The 22,677-nt window shown below is 45.3% G+C and overlaps 1 protein-coding gene across 1 annotated transcript in view; it reads left to right on the forward strand.

Moving 5' to 3' along the window:
* The first annotated feature begins 5,756 nt into the window (after positions 1–5,756).
* LOC146198195 (uncharacterized) overlaps positions 5,757–22,677 on the forward strand; it is a 203,129-nt gene continuing 186,208 nt past the window's right edge. The window contains exon 1 of the mRNA XM_084593590.1: positions 5,757–6,471. The gene's annotated coding sequence lies outside the window, so the exon portion shown is untranslated. The remainder of the gene's footprint in view (positions 6,472–22,677) is intronic.

Raw genomic sequence — 22,677 nt, forward strand, 5'->3', positions numbered from 1 at the left:
CGGAAATTTTGGGCCACCTGGGGTTCTTTAACGTGCACTGATATCGCACAGCACATGGGCGCCTTGCTTTTCGCCTGCATCTGAAACTATGCTAGAAAAACCAACGAGCAACAATGAGGTGGTAGTTCAGCTGAAACAGAAATATTATTTGGTGTACTTACAGAACTCTACTAAGTTCAGATTTTGTGCAGAATGCTTGTTTATTTGCCCCTTCACCCGACGTGCTTTAGTAGCATTACACTGTGATCCAAAATAGAGTTCACAAACGTGTATGTGGTATAATGTATAGTGCCCTTTCTTTTTATGCAATACCCAGTTTCAGTCAATTCTCGCGTCCTGAATAGATTTCTTACCATCAGGTTAAACCCGATATATATGCCGGGAAGTGGGCTCTCAAGACAATTTAGATTGTAGTGCAGAAAGCTTAAGGTGCCGTAAGCGAGGTATAATAAGTGTTGTGGCCCTTTTTGGGTGCGGTTTTAGCTACTTGTTCATAATCTAAGCCAGTTTATAAGTTTATATCTGGTCATGACGTCGTTCAATACGACGCTTCAGAAGCGAGAAACCAGAATTCAGGCATTTATTAGGCGTTTCATTTGCATCGATATAAGAACTCTGCTCACGCTAGCCACTTGTTGCTCCAATGCTCCTGTGCATTTAAGTTGCCGCAGCGATGTGGATGTTTGCGCAGTGCACAGGGTCGCAAAATATGAAAGGGAACAAAGTTCGAGAATTCAACAAGGTTGATGACTAGGCACGTTGGTATGGTATTCAATAAGTTATTACTCCGTAATTATGTGCGACAAGCGTACTGTTTACTGTTTCTTAACGTGAATTTATTGTGAAGTACGGCAGCCAAAAAAAAAATTATGTTCGGTTTTATTACGGAAATAATGGATATTTCTATTTTTTGTGCAACCTCAACCTTCCCTTTCATACTGAACGACACCGCACACAGCCAAGCAGGCAGATTGGAAACGCTTAAGTGCTGTCCATAACGATTATATTATATGTGGTTATATAATTACTGTCAATTTGAAAATGAAAATAAATATGATTCTCCAAACACCATGTCGTTGCATCCTTCAAGCTTTTAGACCGCCAAGATAAGCAGTAAATGAAGCCCTGCACTTCACGCGCTGAACAAATGCATATACTGAGTTAATTTTTGTTGCGAATTTTTAACACGAGAAAATACAATTTAAAAGCTTTTCGCTGAATAATCCGGTTTCTACCGATGCTTTCACTCAAAATATAGCGCCAAATTCTCTGCCCAAGCTCTGCTTGGTATAGCCGTCAAAAAATAAATTATTTCTTTGCAATCCTACAACACATGCCAGGCCATTTAATCAGCGCTAATTGCGTCAAGCTAGGGACCGCACTGCCCCAAAACAAAGGGAAAAAATTACACTTCGGTCGCCTAAGAAGATCCGGTGGGACGCAGTGCTCATCTATGGCTATTTGAAGACCGTGTTACCTTCCGGAACAGTCTGTCGGCTTTACACTAAGCTTCTGGACGGAGTGAACAAGCTTTTTGAAAAGCAATACTTTCCGGCAACAACAACTACTACTACTACTACTATCACTACTGCTGTGTTATTATTATTATTATTATTATTATAATTATTATTATTATTATTATTATTATTATTATTATTATTATTATTATTATTATTATTATTATTATTATTATTATTATTATTATTATTATTATTATTATTATTATTATTATTATTATTATTATTATTATTATTATTTCTATTACTACTACTATCCTACCACCACCCACGTTTTACCTGTTTATCAGCGTCACCACTACGCCTATAGCTTCTCGTAGCAACGGCCTATTATGGTACGACGTCGAGTTTGAGAAACCGTATGTTGCGGGCTTTAACCATGAAAAGTTAAGATCTGGCAGTTTTCTAACAGAGGCACAAAATCTCGCCGGAAATCGTGGCATTTAGGGAGGAAACGTTATCGGTATCGATTTATTCGGGATGTGGTTGTGGCTGGCTGCCTTGCATTCCTTGCTTTACATTGCATTGTAACGGTTGTTTTGTATCGATATATTCGAGATGTGGTTGTGGCTTGCTGCCCTGCATTCCTTGCTTTACATTGCATTGTAACGGTTGTTTTTATTGATTCGAGAACACTGAAAAAAAAAAGAAAAAGAAAAAAGAAAGTGTGCATATCGCTTTCAAAGCCCTTCCGATTTCTTCACCCCTCCTTCCTAAAACATGCGAGAGTGTTGGGGCGAAACTGAAGCCTTCGGGCATGGCGTGCGGGAGACAGCTGCGGCTTTGTCTTTCCACACGACAGCAAAAAAATAAGGGATGCGGAGAAAGAGTTGCGCACCTGAAGAACGAAAACAAGGCGGTGTCACATGGCGAGTGAAGTCGGCGTCACACCTGAAAAACTAAGACAAAGTGGTGTCAGGTTGCGAGCAAAGCCGACGACATGTGCCGAAGTACAAACGACGTTGCCGCAAGTGTCCTGCATGGATCCAAAAAAGAGGTACACCGCGTAAGTGCAATCGCCTGCGGCAAGCAGAACTTTGGTGAAGTAGAACCTCACACCGTCGACATGGCCTCGACTCCTTGTCTCAGGTTTGGAGCCCGCGGCACTCGCTTAATGGGACCGCGAAACTTAGCACACGTGCAAAGAATCCAAAACAACATTGTAATAATAATATGAGTGCGTTAGCCCCCTTTAAAGCATTATCAACGTTGTAAGTTTAAAGGAGGGTGGGGAGCTCTGAATGAAAGCGATGCCTCACTCATTTGTCGAATTCATCGCAATAGTCTGCGCGTTTCTGCTTTACTGTGTTTCAAGGCACCCGAAGTATCACGCAGAACCGAGAATATTTGCTACCTCAGGCCCCCCTATATGTCGGCATGCCTCAGATTCTTACGACGGTTACGCAATTACCCCTGAGTGCAGCCGCTAAATCGTGACTGAAATAACAAACTACGCGAGGAAATTGATAAACGTGTCCTGAACGCTTTTGCTCCTTACTCTCCACTGGGCTCAGATCTGAACTGCAGGTCGAGAAAAAAAAAATCATGGGCAATATCAGTTGTACTGATGCCTAGGAGAATGAGTTAGCATTGGGGCTCCGATCATGTGAGTGTTGTTGACGAACTGACTCGGTTGACGAACATTCGCACCAATGAGAATTTATCTGCTCTGTTATTCTGCTGTAATGGTTCATATTTTTTGCCATTCCATAGCTCTATGCTCTTTAGATAGTGCTTCATTGCGCTGGAAAGCGTATACACATTTCAGACGGCAGCATCCATACAGGTTTCGACGCAAGTGTAGTTGCTCTCCCTGATGCTGTAGGCTTCAGACATAGATGCGAACGAATCAGGGTTAGACATTAGCAAAAAGGGACCATAGGAATGGTGGTTTAACAGCAGGAAGAGCTTCTGCAGTCGGTGACAACTCAAGAATGCAGCGGTGCATGCCCCTGAAAGAAAGTCCTCCGGCAAACGAGACCGATCGGTTCTCAGGACGTCGCAGTTAATCTCTTAGCGCGAATAGCTGGTCAACTGGAGGTGCGCGCTAAACGATGAACATTACGGCAACAATCATTGGTTGAAGGGTGCCCTCTGAGGTGTATATGCCTTTGAGTATTTTGTAACCGATTACAGTTCAGCATTATAAAAATGGTCGAGCGTAAAGTTTCACAGAATTTGTATGTAAACGATGAAGACTGAATAAACTGAAAATTCATGGATGATACTTTTCAGTTTCACAGGTTTGGTATTAAGATAAAAATATTAGTAACGAGAGTGAAAAATTTTTTTTTTCTGCTTTCTCAGAGGCTGGCCAGTGACATACAGCCAATTTCCTGTTTTAGTTTGACTAGGCATTTAAGTGTTAATGCATTATTAATCATACGAAAGCTGACTTGAACTAATGAGAATAGTCAACGCAGCTGTAGAATAGTTTTCATGGGGCGATATTTAGAGGCAAAAAAAAGTTTAATGTGTGCAGCTATTTATTTATTTTTTTTTCCGCTCAGGCATACTCCTAACTGACTCACATGTCTCTCAAATCTGCCTCACCTAGCATATGGCGCTGCCTCAGTTCAGTTCAGTTCAGTCGTTCAGTCGTGTCCGACTCTTCGTGACCCTATTGACCATGTCACGCCACGCTTTCCGGTCTCTCACTATCTTCCTAACATCACATAACTTCATCTGCAGTGCCTCGAGGATGCCATCTAACCATCGCGTTCGCTGCCTACCCCTTCTCCGGCAACCCTCAACCTTTCCCAACATCAAATCTTTCTCCAGCGACTCCTCTCTTCTCATCAGATGACCAAAGTAGCTGAGCTTTAACTTTAGAATTTGACCCTCCAATGAGCAGTCAGGGTTTATGGTCGACAATATTGACTGATTTGATCTTCTGGCAGTCCAAGGAACTCTCAAGAGTCTTCGCCAGCACCACAATTCAAACGCGTCAATTCTTCGGCGGTCAGCCTTTTTCACAGTCCAACTCTCGCATCCATACATCGCAACTGGAAAGACCATAGCACGAGTTATACGGATCTTGGTTGGCAGACTAATGTCTCTGCTCTTTACTAGGCGGTCAAGGCTAACCATTGCTCTCTTTCCCAGAAGCAGGCGTCTCCTAATTTCATGGCTGCAGTCTCCTTCCGAGGTAATCTTGGAGCCCAAGAAGAGAAAATCTGTCACTGCTTCCACTTCTTGTCCCTTGATGCTCCAGGACTTGATAGGGCAAGACGCCATGATCTTTGTCTTTTTAATGTTCAGTTTAAGCCCAAACTTCTCACTCTCTTCTTGTACGCGCATCAGAAGTCTCTTGAGTTCCGCTTCACTTTCTGCAATTAAAGTGGTATCATCCGCATATCTAAGGTTGTTGATACGTTTTCCAGCAATCTTCACTCCAGCTGAAGACTCGTCCAGACCGGCCTTCCTCATGATGCACTGCCTCAGTTAGGTTAATCGAAAACAAGGCTCTTTGCACGTCACATTCCGCAGTTCTAGCAATACAATTTTTCTACTCGGTTTGTAACCACCTTCCTGTTCTTCGATCACCTACGCCCACACTAAGCTCGACCAAGCGAGGGGTCGTTTAACAGGTTCACCGCGGATGAAGGTTAGTAAGTCTTAATCAGAGACGTGCAAGCCAGCAATAGCAAAAAAAAAAAAAAAAAAAAAAAAGCTTCATTTACTCCAGTATCTTTTCTAAATCATTTATTAAAGAGAAGCCAACTAAAGCACGTTAATGCGCATATGATTCCCGAATTGAAAAGCTACCAATTAGCGAATGTACTTTAATTCTTAATTTCCTTTGATAACTCCGCCCTCCCTTTTTCAATTTCGTTTTTATTTTCTGTTTACTTCCACCTACACAACACGCATAAATCATGCGTGGCGCTTGTTCAGGGATGCACAAAATAAAAGAAGAAAAAAAAACGGAAGGTAGTGATAAAAATAAAGGCCGCCCGCCAGGAAAGGAAACAAAGCAGAACAACAAAGCGAGGCAAATCGGGAGAGGGGACCGCACTAAGGCTCCGAGAACAAGAGCGCCGTCCGGTGTGATACGTGCTGGGAGAGGGAAGGCGATACGAACGAAGGCAGCGGTGCTATGAACTGAGGGCGAGAGCAGAACGTACTCGCTATACAAGGAGGGATGCAAGAAAGGAGGAGCGGCGGAGCGGAGAGGGTTGCTGCTTTCAAAGGAGGGGGAGCACTAGGCGAACCGAAACGTCGCTGAGCGCCCAGCCAGTCAACATGCCAGTCGGCCAGTCGGCGAATCCTCCACAGGCGCCGCGACGACCGGCTTCGCCGTAGGCCGATCGCCTTCTGGGCTACCCGACGAGCAGACAGCACAGCTGAGCCACCGCCAAGGAAACGCGCTCGCCAGCCGAGAAGCCACGTTTTGCGGCAGCAGCGGCCAGACACGTTGACCTTGACGCCCGAGCCGACCTCTGCCAGTGTTTTATGGTTCCGCAGTGAAGCTTGGATTCTATCGGTGGCCCACCGCAGCCGCGGGCGGCCTCACTGAAACAGGCTGAGCCAATTCAGAGCGACCTCCCAGAGCAACCTGAAGGTAAGCTTCACCGCGAGCCAAGAAAGGACGTGGCTTTGCTCAGGAGCACTGCGGGGTGTCACGACGAGAAGTGAGCTAGTTTCGATTTTCACCACTCAGGACATCGAACGTTTCTGCTTCCTCTGTGGTTGCTATAGAGTGGACCATCCGAGTGTCTTCTGGTAGTTATGATCCGCAGCACGTCTTTCGTAGTTTGATATTCGGTTAAAGTCGTTTCCTCAGCTTGATTCTTCGCTGAACTGTGCCGCCCGAGTGTCTCAAATGTGCCGCACCTCACTGCCGGCTTTTTCGAGGATATAAGCTCAGCGCTGCAAGGACACTTCCAAGTGGATTCGCTGCGTTGTACCGGATCTCATTGCGGAGTATGGTTGCGCACAGCTAGACAGCCAGGTAAGCGCTCCTCTACTGCATTTTGCAGCGTGATTTCGCGCAAGCTTTTCCATTGGATCTTGCGCCTTCTTTTCCTTCTGTGTGCGTGAATGCCGTATGGAAGTGACACTTTATCACTATCTCCGCTTACCAGCATTTCATTTTATTATTATGCGCATATACAACCAAAGAAGTTAACACTGATCCCTCTTACGCAACCATTTTCACCGGCGCCGGCCAGCGCTTCTGAATCCATACTGAGAGATTCCTCTCGGAGATAAAGACTGAGCGCCGAACGAATTGATGCGCTGCCAGAAGAGAATCGGTGGAAGTAGCCTGTCCTTGTGATCCCCCATACTAGGTAGCAAGGAGGCCGTCTACAGAGAATTAATAAGCCAAGCTCATGCGAACATCTTCGTCGTATTAATCACGGAACAGTCTTGTCCTCACCAAGCTCTCCTTCACAAACTGTCCGCCTGCTATTGAAGCACGGCTGAGTTGAGACGCGGCATTTGCCTTTCTTCCCTTCTTACGTTAATTTTAGCGCTGAAGATAGAGTTATGCCAGTAACATCCGAGTTGCATCAGGCAAAAGAACGTATGCTGAATATTAGTAAGCCGCGACGCTGATGTGCCGTGGAAGAACTATATATCAGTATGTATATTCAACATGAAGTGGTGTTCCTGCCTGCCATTCTGGGCAGCATTGCGGTTCGCGGCTACGATAGTTCTGATTTCACGTTTGAACCTTGTGTACATCACTGTTCACTCGTTACTAACTTCACGAGAAAGCATCAAGGTTGGGAAGTTGCGACTGAAGTAATCGGAATGCGATCATGGCGTGTGAATGCAGTAATGTGCGGCGCAAGCGCTTTAATGCTGAATCGGACTTCCCAGATACTACGCCTCTGCATTTTTTACGCGTTGGACGCCATCACTTCACTCATAGAAAATACTACCATGCCCTGTCTTGCTGCTTAACACTTAGTAATCGGAATTATACATCGAGTGAAAGACGGCATACCTTTTCCACCGTCGCCAGAAGACGTTGGACCCTTGACCAATAACATAGCGCGTCGCGAAGTAACATTGATGTGCCATTTATGGCTCGGTGTTGCTTTTACGAATCAATATGCTATTCGGATGGGAACGGCTGACAGATCTGCTTGTGAAAGCTGCGGTTACGAGGAGACAATCGTTCAACGCCGGTGTGTGCGCTATGATTTTGTGACACACAAACGCTGCGTTGCGCTCTGGAGAACCTCGATCCTCGCCCTTTAACAGCGGATAATATCTTCTGCGCCGCAGCAGTCGAGTGCCTGCCAGGCACTGTTTTGCTGCTCGAGAGCCACTGGCTTGAGTGACGATTTCTGACTGTCTTCCTTCTCTCTTCCCCCTTTTCAATCCCCTCATTCCTCTTCCTTAGTGCAGAGCAGCCAACTGGTAACCTTTCTGGTTGATGTCCCTGGTTGGCTTTTTCCCTCCTCCTTTATGCATTTATCGATACAAACTTTTTCCTCTTCTTTCTTTTTTTTTACGAACGGTGAACAGAAAGCGAAGTGTTTTGTTTTGATTCTGACTTATGAAATATTTCTGCCCATTTCTTTGCTTAATTGGGTCATAAATCATCAGTGCGACAACAAATAGAGAAAACAGTCATTTAGTTGTCTGTCTGCGCTAAAACCAAGTCCAGTAATGCATCAACTAGCCTGCAAAAACGTCCGGAGAAGAATTTCCAGCGGAAACCAACTGACAACTAAGCATCCTCGCCATTCTTACTCATGACAGCAATGTTTCGAGTGAATTTCCTCCGATGGGCTCAACTACTTTCACCATGTGCGAGGCGCACGGAAAACTGCTGATTTCGCAGCGCTAACTTGGCTGCCGCTTACTTGTCAAACTTTTGTAAAAGCCTGGCCATTTTTATCAGCTGGAATGCATTTACTGTAGAATGAACGCCGAAACGTTACGTAAACAGCAGTCAGGTTTACCATTCTTGGACGTTGCTTTTAATCATTAGAGCGTTGGAACTTTAGGATCTTGTAAGGTTTTGCGATGGTCATACGAATCAGAGTGGCTTAACATTTGAATGCGTGTCGAAATCTCGCCTTTTGTGCATGTGTTGCCCTCGCAACGAATATAGTTAAGGCTTGCATAAAAAACTTTGCGTCTTTTTACAGTTAATTGCAGAAAACTACAAGCATCTCGAAGGATGATTTCAGGATATGTCACTGTTATGGCTCAACCGCAATATGCAATGGAATTGCAGTCATAAACAACATCAAGTTTAAAACTGCGCTTGAGAAGAATTTATGAATGGGTCTACACTTCGAGAGGATCTGTGAAGCAGCTCCCAGTAGCTATAGCTTTCAAAGGTTTTCCCGAACCATGAAGCTCGGTGATCGCGACCGAATCTATGCAAAACAATAAATACGCTCGGAAAACAGCTTGAGATTTAATTATGCACTATGTGTTCGCACACTTAGAAAGCGGCTGCCGATATCTACTCGAGCTGTCAATTAAGAAGGCAATGACATTAGTTGCTTTCGCCAATATTCTGTTCTATATACTTTTCCTTGGGGTGGTTCAAAGAGGGTAAACAGAGAGGGGGTGAAAGACCCCTTGTTATAGGAGGCGTAAATTTATAGCCACCTCAAGGGGTCTTTGACCTACCGTGCTAACGCTGACTGCAGAGTAAAATGAAGTATTGACGCCAGAGTATCGAATTCACTAACATCCACTGAAAACTGCTGGGGACGCGATGAAGACAACGTGCTGGTAAGAGATAGCAATCTCACTTGCGACGCGAGAACGGTGGCAGGGTGATCCTTTTCCTTATTTTTCTCTCGTTGCGGAGGGAAGTGTTCAGTGCCGCGTTCGCTTGTTAATTATGTCGCCCTTTCTCACGGCATTAATGCACCCTTAACGCAAGGGCCCAGACTTACCCTATTTTCATTGTGTCACCCTGCCCACTTCGCCATAATGACTTCCCCTCCCTCTTCCAAGTCTTGTACGAAGGTGAATCCAAGTACACCGAGTTGAACCGCTTTTCTGTATCAAGCTTATACAATGTCTTGGCTGTTGCTTGTAACTGGAGCATTATGCGTCAGAAGCTAATGACATGCATGCAGTCAAGTACCGCTTATCAGCTCTTATAAAATTATATTTATTCGACTTGGCTCTCACCGGTCGCAGGTGTTCGGCAGTTTCGGCGTTCTGTTGATCAGCCAAGGAGCCGGATTGAATTTCAACCTCGCGTCGATGGAGGCGAAATGACAATTTTTCCCGTGTACTGGGAGGAGTCGTCTTCAGGCGGCCTAAATTAGTGCGGAGCCACCCACTATGACGTCGTTCTTAGCTTGGAGAATTTTTTTTTTCCTAGACTGAAAACAAACAAAACAAAAACGTTATTATGCCAAATTCCTTTCCGGAAATTCGGTTTTAACCGAACAGAGTCAGTAACCCTGATGCGAAATGCATAGCTAGCTGGACGTTGAATAGTATTTACATATAATCCGAATTGCAAATTAGCTAAGTAGAAAGGCTCGGAGCCATAAGTACAGAGTCAATGAGGTATTCCTCTGCGAGCTGACATCCTGCAGTGTGGGAACGACCACATCTTCGCCGCTAGCTAGTGAAACGGTGTTTGTTCACTTTTATCACCCGCTTAGTGCAGTGTGTTACGTAGGTGCATAAACTGCTTGTAGGACAGTTTATTTTTATTAGTTTCATTCCGCAGAAAACGTCGGGCAGTTCAGGGGACAAGAAGTTGCTTCTGGCAGCGTGACGGAGCCCGAAAGATGAGACACTTATATGAAACCGTGTTTAGGCATTGCAAAAAGAAAGAAAAAAAAAAGTATAATGGGCCGGCTGCCGCGATTTTTGGGCTGCCGTTGCAAAGCTGCCATCAACGCGCACGTGATGCTCCGCCTTGTCGCACAGTCCAGTGCGAGAACCCGGCGATAACACATGAGCCTGAACCTTGGAAGTCAACTTTTGGGGTTTTTGTCTGCTCGCTATTTCCATAAACTGCCATGGGTATCAGCATCAACTGAAATGCGAATAGCGTGGCACCTGGCCCTAAAGTCTAGGACACGCCGTTAGCCTGCATTTGCGGGACCATCCAGTTTCGGCAGCTTTCCCTATATTTTTTTTCACGCTCACTTTTTTACCTTGAGAGCGTAATCATGCAGACACTGATAACACTACAATGATGGAGGCAAAACCGATGCGCTGCTAAGAGCCCTAGCTTCATCCGCGCAGGCCACAACTTTTTCCGGAAGCAAAACTTTGTTGAGTAAGTTGAAACTAGTGGAAAATGTAAGTGTGGCGCTATAGTGGCAAGGCAAGAAAACAAACAGCACAAAAATAGGAGAAAAACATTGCAAACCGGATGACTGCGCCTATCTCGGACGACGACGAACAGACGGAGCAGGGTAGACCTCTGCTGACGCGTTCAGCTGTTCAAGCTTTATTAGCTGTTGATAATACGTTAATTACTGAGGAATAGACTGCTCATGCTTAAAAAAAATAAATAAACGTGCAGCAGACCAAGTGATTCAAATTCGGCCTCCCAGGATTACCGTATTAAAGGACCTGAATGTAATTGAAAATGTAGTTGTAAAAATACAAACAAATGAAAGTTCTGTTCTGAAAAAAATACTGATAATACGTTATATAATCAAAACATAAAATTAGACAAGCTCAATTCCTAGGCTTCGCGATACTAAAGTTCACATATCATCTCCATCTACTCACTCCGATTCTAATGTATGTTAATTTTGTTTTATTTTTCTCTCTGACTTAAAGGCCACTATGCTATAACCGAGTTTGCCCAGTCGTCATTGCGGCCGATAGCAGTCCACTATAAACGGAGAAGGATAATTCCAATATAACGCTTAAGCTCCTTAGAATTCAGTTTGATATTTTGTTTTTGCCGTCTGATGAGTGAACGCTTCCCAACTACATGCAGACCATTTTGAAGAACAGCGGCGAATAGCGCAGCCGATGTTTCATCCATCCTGTAATCTTCACAAAATAATTTCCCCAGCACCGCTAGTACGTGCGCGCTACTGTGTATAACCTCCTGCCGAAAAGCTAACCAACTGTGCCAGTTGCCGGTACCGGTATTGGAGCTAGCACTGATGATTAGCAGCGAGGTAAACAAGTGAACGTCAGCCGCAAAAGTGTTGTCAATTCAAGAATAGAAAACCCGTAACAGGACGACTCGAAACCTGCTAAAAACCGTTGAATTCAAAATTTTTATCAAAAGTAATTGTATTGCACTTTATTTTCTTATTGGGCCTGTAAACCATATGACTGATATTTTAAATACGTTAGAAAGCACTTTTTTCACTTTTAATTTGGAACTTCAGACTAAGAATACTTCGTCTCGGGAATATCCACGGCAGAAGCTTTTCGATGGAGGTGAGAAGCAAGGCATCCGTGTGCTGTACGATGTCACTAGACATTAAGTAACCCAGGTGGCCTAAATTTCCACATCCCTACACAATGGCGTCTTTAATAGCCTGAGTCGCTTTGGGACGTTAAACCTGTTGAACCAAACTAAACTAAATGAGGAATCTCCGGCCTTCCTTAATTCTGCAGATCAAAATTAACGTTCCAAAAGTACGTCTTTCTTTCTTTCTTCTTTTCTTTCTTTCTTTCTTTCTTTCTTTCTTTCTTTCTTTCTTTCTTTCTTTCTTTCTTTCTTTCTTTCTTTCTTTCTTTCTTTCTTTCTTTCTTTCTTTCTTTCTTTCTTTCTTTCTTTTTTTTTTTTTTTTTTTTTTTGCCTGCAGGCACTTTCATTACCAGAAAGGCACCGTCTGCTTCGTCCTGATGTGCCGAGCAGTCTGCGCCCGATTGTCCGTTCGTACCGTTGGTTCTTGGCTGAATTCAAGGACTGGACTGCTGCCAACATGCAGTACACAATCATACTGTGCTGATTGTTTGGATTACACTTGTACGCATTTCGTGCTTTGAGCAGCATTTAGCGAGCCTTCGGAGTCGGCTCGCATATTTAATATTGAATTTGTTACATCTTATCATTTTAGGTTCAGTTCACAATTGTCATTGTTCAGTTGACTGACTGACCGTGCGTCTAACTTCCACGTTCTACCATAGCGACATCAGCCTGGAGAGAGCGAACTCGGCCAGATCCTAAAAAACATTTTGGGGGGAAGATTCCCTGTACTAGTCAAATTCCTTTCAGAGTGCAGCTGGGCTCCCACGGCTGTTCCAGCTGACCAGAGAGGGCTTCTTCTTTGCTGACAATAAAAAATCACTAAAAAATAAAAATAGCTAAACATACCGCGCCCCGTTAAACAAAGAAAAAAAGTTAAATTTAACGCAAAGATCGATAACTTGGCGACACTGACCCGCGATAGGGCCATCTCCTATAAAATTGGTTATAACTATGGATTGTATCGAAGCGCATCCAGTGCTTGTTCGACACTTTGTGATTGGTCGATATATTGGCTGCCCTGTCAGCTATTGTGAAAAATTACAAGGGTGAGCCTCACACGCACAGATAATGCGTGAGAATGGCATATTGTGGGGCGGCCCGCATAAATGTGGAAGGCATCCCTGAGTTGACCGTAGTAAAATTACTTTCTACACCAATTTTGACCAAATTCTGATGAGTTCAAATTTGGAGATATCCATCTAAATTTGTTTGCCACCAATGAATTGGCCACACTCGAGTTGGGTCTTACACATCAGTTTTGCCTAAATTCTGATGATGTCAAACTTTGGAGGTGCAGGGTTTCAAATTTGTGGCTGGTTCATGAAAATTTGCAGGAAACTATTGAGTTGGCCATAAAAACATGATGTGGACATCACATTTGGTGAAGTCAAACTTTTGGGTTTGGTTGTTCGGCAGATGCGGACACACGCATATGTTATGCACATTTTCTGCAGACGCATTTCGTTTACTTCTTTTATTTGTTTTTGCACCTATAGCTTATTAATTCTCACGCATTAGCATCCAATTAAACCAACTGGCCGCTGACGTCCTTCCGATCAACCACCTTCGCGATTCCATTTTAACTAGCTGTCAGCGCGTGTGTCTTGCAAGCACAGCGCTTTTCGCCAGCCAGCGCCTTTCTTTCTTCTTGGTTAATCTTTCGAATTTTAGTCTTGAAGAGGGTGATCCTCTCATGAGGTGGTGACGCAGGGCTGCCTCCCCAGAAAGGAGTGGAAGGTAAACAATGCGGCGCCTACGTCTTGAAGCAAAAGCGTCGACTAATTGGCAGCCAACGACTCTCTCTACCGTTGAACGTGGGAGGAAGCGCGCTAGCATCGCTGATGCCCGCCTCTGATGGCCGACAAGAGAGAACGCTAACTTTCGCCTCGGGATCCCCCAATTAGACACCTCGCAGGATGTTGCGCCGGCAAAGGTCGCATCACGGCGAGCCCAGTGGCAATTACGCTGCACAACGCAGCCCGCACTGCGGCGCTGCGCGCGCGTAGTCCGTGCCGGGTGCAAAGTACACGTGTTTCCCGAGAGAAACTGCCGCCCCAAGCGAGGCACAAGCCAGGACAGTTGTTGGCTCGAATGCGCAATGATTTATGGAGTTTCCTCTATGCGCAGCTTGTAATTGTGCAGCCTGTTCTGCCTATTCGCGCGAACAGCCGAGCTGAGCCGGGATGGGCCCAGTGCGCAAAGGGTGCGCTCCTGGCCTGCGCCTCGGCGCCGATCGCTGGCTGAAAAATGAAGCTGACCTTTTGCACTACGCCTCACTATCACGTTGCTTTACCTGCATCACGAGGGAACAGATAGCAATACCTGGGAGAAACACGTGCCATCACATGTCCGGAAGACATCTTGGCTCTTCTTGCCAAGCGGAAAGAATGTGCTATGATAACTGCTTTCGGTAATAACAACCCTTCGTGACGCGGCGAGATGGTTCCCACCTGTGCAGGAAACCCTGAAGGATTCTAACGCCTCTGTTAGAAGTGAGCAGTGCGAGGCTCTGCTCATAGACCGAAAGAAAAACATATTTCCTTTCTACCTTACATCGCGGGCGAAATAAGAAAATAAGATCATTACGTCGTAGTTATGGACAAAATGCGCATAGCCCTATTCTGGATAAGTATACTCGAGAAGTAATTAGGTAATTAGGAGTCGCCCGAGCATCATTTCCTCTCTGTATGTGAGAAAGGGGAGCCACAAACTTGCCCAAAGCCCCTAGAAAAAGTCTCGCCGGTGAACCAGGTAACATGCCTTCCCTTACCCTCCTGCTTGTTATGAAATGAAATAAGAATCGAGATAAAGGGCTCGTGGAACGCACGTTGTGCCTATCTGTGATAAACGCTGAAGAATAAAACTGAAATGAATCGAGGACTCTATTTTTATTATTGTGCGATTAGTACTTCCTCGGAACCGAATAGAATGCAATCAGAGTATATTTGTCATTGAATTCAATACGAAATGCGTAGCTAAAAGCCGAACTAAATATGAATTTTCATCATAAATCTGACTATAACCAATACAGGGTGAAGGCCTCTCCCTTTTTGCTTCAATTAACCTAGTCCTGTATTAGCTGCATCCATTTGACCCTTGCGAATTTCTTAACCTCATCCGCACACCCAACTTTCTGCCGCCTCTTGATACGCTTTCTTTTCCCCGGTATTTAACTTGTTGTCCCTTTTCGGCCATCGGTAATCTATCTTTTCTTCACACTGCATGCCCTGCCCATGTCTTCTTCTTAATTTCCACTAGAACGTCATTAACTTGAGTTATTACTCTGACCCATTCTGCACGTTTCCTATCTCTTAAAGTCACATGTATACCATTTCATTTTCTGTTCCATAGTTCTCCGTTCCATTATACTTTTCCGTACCATTAGGATGTCATTACTCCAGTTATTTCTCGGACCCCCTCTGCACACTTCCTTTCTCTTAACGTTACACCTACCAGTTTTCGTTCCATAGCCCTCGCGTTGTCTTCAGCCTAAGTGAAACCCTTTTCGTTAGCCTCCAGGTTTCAGCCCCGTAGGTGAGTACAGGTAAGATGCAACTGTTGTATACTTTCCTCTTGAGCGATACCGGTAACCTTTTAGTCATAATCGTCGAGTGCTTGTCAAATGCGCTCCATGCCAACCTTATTCTTCTTGTTATTTCCCTTTCATGGTCCGGTTCTGCGGTTACTACCTGTCCTAAGTAGACATATTCGCCTACCACTTCCAGTACTCTCCTACCTATTGTAAACTGCTGTTTGTTCCCAAGGCTCTTGAACATTACCTCAGTCTTCTGCATATTACCTTTTAAGCCCAGGACCTTTCTGCATCTCTTGTCTAGGTCATCAGTCATTCTTTGCACTTAATCCGCTGAGTTACTTAGCAAGGCCAGGTCATAAGCGCATGGCAGATTACTGAGGTATGTTCTACCAACCCTTATCCCTGACAGGTTCCATTCCAAGGCTTTGAATTTCAGCTAACAAGCTGTGAATAGTACTGGGGGAATTTTGTCTTCTTGCCTAACAACTTATAAACGAAATAGTGAAATGATCTAATTGAATACGTATTGAATGTAGGTGTGAATTGTCGCTACTTGCGGGATACATTTGCATTTTGCTACGTAAGGTGTGCGAGTAAAAATAGCGATTCATTAGCTTCAGCACTGTTGCATGGCACTGCAAAAATGGACTGATTGATATATATATATATAAAAAATACAATGCGCCGCTGACCTCCGTCTCCGTAGGAGGGGGTACATCAGTGGGGTGTGATGATGCACACAGATAATTTTTTTCTTCACTAATGACAATATCAAAAATTCGAGGACACCTTGGCGAATAAAGTGATGAAAGGCCAAAGCCTGAGTGCTGCATTCTGCTACGCGACTGTTGCGCATGTAGCGATGAATGCTGCGACTGCTCTTTCACATTCTGAGAGTGCATTTACTATGTGAATTCTGCTTGGCAGCGACGAGATCGCGCTTCTTTTATCTTCGCAGTTGTTCTACGTTTACTGTTTAGTGGTTGATTTTACCGGGTACGTGGTATTAATAATTAATTAGTTAACTGGCAATAATTATTATTAATGATTAGTTTGTCATGAATTAGTACTTGTTCATTTGTTGGCATATGGCTATATAAGGCACGCATTCACGCATACTGTGGTGGTGCTCTGTGATTGGTTGAGACCTCCATGACGCCATCCCGTCTCGATCAATCAGAGCCGCCGCAAAAGCGTGACACTTTTGCTGACGACAACGATGAGGCGACGTCCAGGTTATCCTCATCGGTTACGTGTGGCAGCATTGCGTCAAGCGTCGTCGTAGGCTCCCTGCCGTACACAAGGCTGAACGGGGTCGACGTTGTCTCCTGGACGGCGGTATTATAAGGAAAGATGACGTAGGGTTGAATGGCGTCCCATGTCTTGTGCTCGGCATCAACGTACATTGCAATCATACCCGAAATAGTTTTGTTGAGACGCTCCGTAAGTCCATTTGTCTGGGGATTGTACGCAGTAGTACGTCGATGACTTGTATGACTGTATGAGGCATGGGATCTCATAATGTGCGTAACTGTGTGTTAGCATGCGTCGATTGAACGTTTATTGGAAGCAAGAGAATATATAAGCTCGTGACTGACGTGTGCGTAATGTAATGAGTTGTCTTGCAGCAGGCGTTTACAGAGGGACCATGGTTTACGTTTTCGATATAAATCGTTATCGATGCAACATGAGAGAACGCTGCCAGTCCTGCACCACAGGCCCACACGTCTTGCTGCGCATTGCGCCACCACTCATCACGAACGTTGTCCTCCTTTGCCAGGCGCTCCTCTCCCCGAGCAGTACTAGCAAAGAACGCAAAGCGGGGCAAGGGTCGCGACTCTGTTGCTTTGAGGCCTGCGCCACTGATATCGCGATGAATGCCTGCGTCGATTTGCGTCCTTGCTCATCGCTATGTCCCCAACAGTGTGTGCCCATGACCCAACGGCGTAATCACGCTGACGGCTCAGATTGTTCGCCCATTCCCTCTCGCATCTTCTCCCACCTTCGCCTCTTGCTGAGCGGTAGCCAGAGATTGTTTTTGTGCCGCCGTGACGCACGCTTGCACTCACGTCCCGTTCTTCTCCGGAAAAGACCGCTTCAAGGCCATAGACACAGAGGGCGTAACCTTTGCAGGCGCGCCGCGTACGACGAACCTTACCCTCCGGCTGCCAGGCATCGAATATGAGTAATCGATGCCCGTTTATTCTTTCTTCCCCGCCGTGTCGCTTACCGCCGGGCCGTAATAACGGCACAAGGGTATAAAGACTTCAATCGCACGTCTGATAATTCGACAGCTAATTGAGGACTTGTAAACGCGAAGGCGATTTATTTGCGATCGTAAAATTATAGCCGCCCTGTAATTTCAGGATTTTGATCGCGTGAACGTTCTTTCTTTTTCATTTTTATATCTTCCTCTCTCTGCCTATCTTGCCTTTTTTCTTCTTCTTTCTGCACGGCACAGGTAGTGCAGAGCACAGCGATGATCTTTTTGGTGCGCTGAGAAATGAAACATATTCAAAGCGTAGCGCACGCTTCTTTTCTGAGTCAGCAATCGCTCGCGCAGAATTCTAGACAGCTGAACAGAATAACCACGTGACTGAAGGCGCAACAGGTCCTCAACCTAAACGCCCTACTCGTCTCTCTTCAAACAATGCATAGTCAAGAATCAACGTGGCGACAGGTGCATTGCCCGACACCCGTTTTCTGCATCAGGCGAAAGAAGTATTAAATGATCGAAATCAACGGAGGAGAACACACGCACCGATCGCAAATTAACTTGTCAAAACAGACCCAAGACATTGCAAAAGGAGAGGGAAGGGAATGCAGAATGATTCGAGCCTGGCACTAGAAAACAGCGGAAGAAAGGCTGCGCTCCTCGCTTTCCGGGTGAGCTAACGGACATTTTTTCTTGCCGCTGCTCTCGTGCATCGCAGCTGGCTTCGTGGACGATCCCAACAAGTGCAAGACGCAGCTCCGCCGGCGCGAACTTTGCGGTCACCGCGCAATGCCGTATTCAACGTGGGCACCGTCGCGATACTCCAGGAAAATGACGGAGCTCGGAAGGGCGTGCGCGAGAAGACGACGCGCACCAAGGAAACGGAATTGTTGGCAGCGACCCGGCGCACTTCACCGGCTTCTTTCTCGTCGTGGCGTGCAGGGCTCCAGCGAGCTCGACGCGAGCCGACTCTGTAGGGCACGTTGCGTGGCCGACGCACCGCGCATACTGATGGAGCCGCTGCCGACCCTCGTTTTCCCGAGTGGAGGCTTTAAAATCTCGCGACGCGTGCTGCGAGCTCAGCACTGTAAACGTGGAGCATGGTTACGCAACGCCAGCCTAGTACCTGTGGCCGCTAGGGCGCCCGAATAATTTCTTTTCACGTTTGCGGAACAACCTATACGGGTTAATGCGAAGAGAGGCAAGTTTTTACCCTAAAGTTACTTTCTTTCCTTTATATACATATATTTTATCTTTAAGACGGAAGTGATCTGCCTGGAACTAAATGATGCTCATAGACATGTGCACGCAGAAAACGCTCAAAGCGCAGTGCAGTATTTACTACCCTCTTTCCCTTCCCCCTCGAAACCCGCGGTTAGTAAACGCAAACTGACATTGGTCTGGATATTTCAGTGTACCTTCCGTCTGAAAAAAAAAAAAAAAAATATTAGTGGTGGTTTAGCTCTGGTTAAACCTAGTTGAATTGCGATATCAACGGCGGAAGCATTTTTTGCCTGTTATATTATTCCCCTATCACGCCCTATCAGTATAAGGTGGAACATTATTGGGGACACTTAAGCTCATCCTTTAAGCATGACGCGAGAGCATAACTTACCAGTCTACTTCATCTTCTTCCTCTCCTCCTCCTCCTCCTCCTCCTCCTCCTCCTCCTCCTCCTCCTCCTCCTCCTCCTCCTCCTCCTCCTCCTCCTCCTCCTCCTCCTCCTCCTCGGCTGTTCAAAGTCAAGCGTGGACTCCGCCGGGACCACGCGACGGCTCGAAACCTAGCGCAGTATTGCTATCACAATAAAACATGGAGGAAGGAAACAACTTAGGAGAGGCCCTTGCCATTCCCAATGCAGTGGAGAAAGTGTGGCGGAAGTGACGTCAAATTTAGGGTTAGCCAAGTCGGGCCATTAGCAACGGCGACTCTGTTGCTATGAAAACTCGGACCACTAGCAACAGCGTTGCTAAGGGCCCTAGGTACGTGAGCGTCGCGGAGAAAGAGAATGCGGAGGGTAAAGGATGAGGAGAGACGTTGCAGTGTCCGGTCGCGGCGCGGCCGCGCCGGCTTCAAAGAAAAAATGACGTCACGGCCTCTCCTAAGTTCTTTCCTTCCTCCATGCAATAAAAGGATGCGTCTAGGCCAGCCCTAATAAAAATGATGCTGAGGAGTTCATAGTCAGTTCATTCGACCTCCGCGCAGTCAGCGCAGTGTCTAAAAGGACGCTGAAGACGAATCCATGCGACTTCTTTTTATCGGCTGCAATTTATTATTTCGCACTTTGCGGGACGTTTGTCTGGCAGCAAACGACAGTCGTATAGCCGAGAAAAAAATGGGTCTAAACATCTTTCCGCCTGTCGATTCAAACCCGAGCCGTCCCTGTCGAAAAGGATGGTCGCTCGCCATATCGAAGTGAATGAGATCCGCGTGGTAAATGGGGTCGATGTACGCTTTTTTAAATGCGAAATGGGCCTGTGACTTCGGCACATGCGTTTCATTTACTATTCTAATATATAGGTTATGAAAGAGGTGAGAATGCACGTTTTCTTTGTGGCTAGAAAGGTTTGATGTGGTTTAATAATAAAAGGTAAAATTGCGCGAATAAAACATGACAAGAGAGGAAGAAACAAACAACAACAACACGGGCGCAGTTTTACCTTTTACTGCAACAAACCAACTGGCCTGCCAATGATTCTACATTGGTATATATATATATATATGTGTGTGTGTGTGTGTGTGTGTGTGTGTGTGTGTGTGTGTGTGTGTGTGTGTGTGTGTGTGTGTATGTATGTATGTATGTATGTATGTATGTATGTATGTATGTATGTATGTATGTATGTATGTATGTATGTATGTATGTATGTATGTATGTATGTATGTATGTATGTATGTATGTATGTATGTATGTATGTATGTATGTATGTATGTATGTATGTATGTATGTATGTATGTATGTATGTATGTATGTATGTATGTATGTATGTATGTATGTATGTATGTATGTATGTATGTATGTATGTATGTATGCGTGCATGCATGCATGCATGCATCGGGTGGTCTCATAGAGAAACGAGTAGCTTAGGGGCGTATACTAATACTAATGAATATATGTGAAACACTACAGGCACAAGTGAAGGGGTTAGTGATTAAGCGAGCAACAAAGTGCGTCGGCGCAAATAAGGATTCTCAAGGGGAGCTGTAGTCGGGAGCCATCAACGCTGCTACGTATATCCTTGCAGCGGCTTTTTTTTTTTTCATTTTTTTTTTTTTGTGCCGCTCTTTGATTTGCCGCTTTTGTTGTTTGGTAGCGGATGGGGAAACGCAACGAAATTCTTCACCAATTCCAGCATCTACTACGCTGCTATAGGCTATAGTTTCGAGAGATAGTAAATGCGTCCTCGTGACCGAAAGCAGAGCAGTGATAAGCAGCTAGCTCAGATTCCTGCAGCTGCGGATGGCCACGATTGGTTAATCGTATTCTCGTATAGCGCGATTTTGATGCGCAAGTACCGCAGGAGAACCGACCGTACCCTATTGGCTGTGCGCTCACGTAATGTTTTGAGAAACATATGGTGCAAGAAGTGGTCATGGTGATGAATATGCGCATCATTGGGGATTTAGACAAGCGTTCTACGTCCCCCTGAAATAGTGATCCACCTAAATGAATGACATTATAGTAAGACGGCATTTTTTCTTGCCGAATGAAAACCCTAACTGTCTTAGTAGGAAGAAAGCTGTGGTTGACAAGTCACGATAAAATATCGGCGCTCTTACATAAACTCAGAAAGGAGCAACATTTGTCCACCAATCCGCGTTCAAAGGCGCAGCGCCGATTCATATAAAAGAAGAACTTCTGTTCGCTGATTTGAAAAACGCGGAACACGAAATTAGTGTGGAAGAGAGAGAGAGAGAGAGAGAGAGAGAGAGAGAGAGAGGGAAACAAGCGATAAGCTACCGTCAAATCGACCGGGATACCAGGAAGTAAACAGAAACGAATATATGTCAGCTTTAGTGCAAGTAATGACAAAATTTACTCTCGTTTGCGAAATATTCATTATTCCGCAAATAGTGCATTCGGGAACCTCGAAAACAATGAACAAGCATGGCGCACATTTTTTTGTACCTCGTTGTATCATCACACACAGAAAAAAAATTAGGTTGTTTCAGGAGGAACGCGCACGCCACAATATTCACTCGGGTGGCTCATGCTAATCAAAGTATTCGCACCTTCGGTATCTTGAATTTGTTTCTACCGATTAGTCACGAAATGCGGGACTAACGCGGGCTGATGGAAGCGGGAGGAAGTTGACAGGCTATACTTTTTTTTTTTTTTTTTTTACTGACACCTTTTATTTCAGCATTATTAATAACACTGTCTTGAAAGTCTTTGTATCCGCAGCAGGGATGCATATTGCGTACCAAGCCACATTTTCGACTCCGGGTCTTTACTTCAACAGTCACTGAATTGCATGCACAAATGCTGAACTGTCTCGGCTCGATACGCAGGAATCGTTTCGCTCGCTCGCTTTGGGATTTCGATCGCTAAAAGCAAAAATAACAGCGCATCCACAGACACGCAGTACACTAATTCGTCGATTTCAAAGACTGCATTATTGGGGAGTCGCGCTTGACGACAGCGTACACACTGCAGAAAAGCCTGCCGCTGCTTTCTCTTCACGCGGAAATGTGCTCACACCAAATCGCTTCGTTGGCTCGCTGTGCATGATTTTGCTTTCTTTTATGAAGAAAACGTCAACCTAATGAGCTCTATATGTGCACGGAACACTGATCCATAGATGATGACGCCTGCACTGTGGGTTGATGAGGCCTGATTACTAAAAAAAGCATCGGAGTATGAGAAAATTGACGAACACTGAGAAAGGCGATATAGCAGATCTGGCAGCCGTCATCCCCACCGCGTCGCAACAGTTGGAAGGAATTGGGTCATATGACACAGGCTTCGCATTTTCGCCCTCGTTGGCCAGAGAGCAGGAGAAGACATCGTAAACAT

This window comes from Amblyomma maculatum, chromosome 2 (genome assembly GCF_055883805.1).
Source record: "Amblyomma maculatum isolate TAMU_Amacu chromosome 2, ASM5588380v1, whole genome shotgun sequence".
Taxonomy (NCBI): Eukaryota; Metazoa; Arthropoda; class Arachnida; order Ixodida; family Ixodidae; genus Amblyomma; species Amblyomma maculatum.